We start from the raw sequence: 2,500 nt of genomic DNA on the forward strand, positions 1-2,500 counted from the left end.
GGTTTGATTGATCCAGTGATGTAGTGTGAACTGGAAACTGAAGCGACTCCTCTTCTGTAATCGACGGACCGTAAACACCGCGCTTCAGGACGGTCCTGCTGCTTTCGGTCTTGATTATAAATCAGACATTATAGATGAGGAACATAACTCCGAGGCGCCTCCCATCATGCCGAGCGATTCAGTTACAGTGTCTGTGTGCGTGTTTATGTTCTCAGATGATTTTTTAATATCAGTCGGATGTTCTGGCGCGTTGGGTTTATATTACAGAGTCAGAAAGAAACAAAGCTGAGGTCTGATTTTCGCGCAGTGTTTGAGTTCGAGAGGATTTTAATGTGTTTGTGTGTTTTGGAGACTCGTCTGTGATGAAATGAGCTTATAATAATCAAGTTCACATCTGTTATTTAAGAACGCGCACATGAATATTGTGCATCTGCTTGAATCACGGGTTAAACTGTTTATTTCTACTTGAAATTTGGTGATTTTCTCTCGTTTAGGTTTATGAATGTGCGTGCAAAGTTTCAACATATAGATGTGTTTCAGAAAAGCTGTGCAAACTTTTTAAAATTTCTTTGTGGTTCAACACTATAAAAAATAGCAAAGATAACTCAGAAGAAACTTATGTTTACAGCATCCCGTTTAATCCACACAGCGTCTATCCGCACGCGCGCGCGTGTGTGTGTGTGTGTGTGTGTGTGTGTGTGTGTGTGTAAACGGATGAGCGTATGGAAAGATCAGACAGACAGGCAGAGAGACAGACACACGAGGCTTGCAGCGCTAATTGAAAACTCATGCTGAAACCACAAAGTCGTGTTTGACATGTTTGAACCGTGACTCTGTGTGTGTGTGTGTGTGTGTGTGTGTGTGTGAGAGAGAGAGAGATTCCATTCTCCTCACTCCCCACTTGACCTCTGACCTCGACTCCCTGTGAACCCCTTCAGTTTCACACCCACAGTGTGTGTGTGTGTGTGTGTGTTTCTGGAGCGTGTCAGAATCAATCACACACATTTCACTTAAACAGATCTGACAGAGTCACGCAATGCAGCAAACACACACACACACACACACACACACACACACACACACAGTCTCATGGTTTCCATCAAAATCTCCTTTTCCTCTTCAGTAGGTCTGTAACACCAGTGTTATTATAGTTAAGTAATACCATAAGAAACATTTTTATTACTTGAAATAAAATAAACATTAACTAAGATAAAACTTATTTTATTTCAGCTAGTTGCCAAGACAAAATTTCCCATTTTCATTTAGTTTAACTTGATGTGCTAAAATAACTAAAACTAAATAAACCAAAATAAAAAAAAATATAGACATTTTAAAATCATAAAAATGACAAAAACACTAAACTAAAATAAAAGTTCAAAAATAAGAAAAATAAAAATCAACCAAAAAATCAAATCAAATTCAAAACAGAAAGCTCAGTGATACTAAAGTAACACACGTGCTGTTGTTGGTCAGTCAGGCTCAGATTCATTGGTGAACAGCTGTCGGGGTCGGGTCGGTTAACCCTAGAGGTCGTGACCTCTGACATCAGTGTGGAAGAATCTCAGAAAGTCGCAGTGAAGCTCTGACCGTCTCACTGTCCGTCTGCGCCGGTCATACACACACAACACAACAGCGCTGCATCTCACATCTCAATACAGCAGAAAAAAGATGGAATTTTTCAATACAAATATTTAGAGTCTCTTGAAATTATTTTTGAAGTTATTTTTAAATCAATGATGGTGTTGGAAAAAAGTACTGCAAGTGTTGATTGATTTCTGCCACGACTAAAGCATCACTGTGGTGTTTAGAAAAAAACATTATAAAATGTTTCATTTGTATGTGGAAATCATCTAAAGGTTCATATTAGATCTGTCTCGTATGAAATATTTTAAAATAGTCATATCATTATTCTAATGAAATGCATCAACGGTCATTATATCTTGTTGTATGAAATGAATTTAAACTCAGGTGTAAAAGTATAAAATATACTGAGGATATCATTAAAACTTCAAAGGAAAAAATCATTAACATAATTAGGGCAAAATCCATCAAATTCAAAATTTTGTAACAAAAGAACAAGGATATATAATATTTCGGATTTGGTCAATTTCACTAACTTAATTTAATGTTGCAAAAGTAAACTAGACAATTTGGTATAAATTTGGTCTAATGTTTTTATTGTCAGGATTACATTTAGTCATCTAGCAGACGCTTTTATCCAAAGCAACTCACAAATGAGGAAAAGGAGCAACAATATGTAAGAGCTGTGACAGCCCCATCCCCGTCAATCTGACACAGTACACAGCAGGTGTTTTGTAATAAATAACAAGAAAACAAGTAGATAGAATAGAAAAAGAGTAGAGAGTGTTAGTGCTAAAGGTTCAATGGTTTTTAATAATAGATTAAAAAAAGCTTGTTAAAGACTGATCTTGCTGCCGCGTTCTGGATTAATTGTAAAGGTTTGATAGAACTGTCTGGAAGACCTGCCAAGAGAGCATTG

Source organism: Onychostoma macrolepis, chromosome 23, assembly GCF_012432095.1.
Source record: "Onychostoma macrolepis isolate SWU-2019 chromosome 23, ASM1243209v1, whole genome shotgun sequence".
NCBI classification, from domain to species: Eukaryota; Metazoa; Chordata; class Actinopteri; order Cypriniformes; family Cyprinidae; genus Onychostoma; species Onychostoma macrolepis.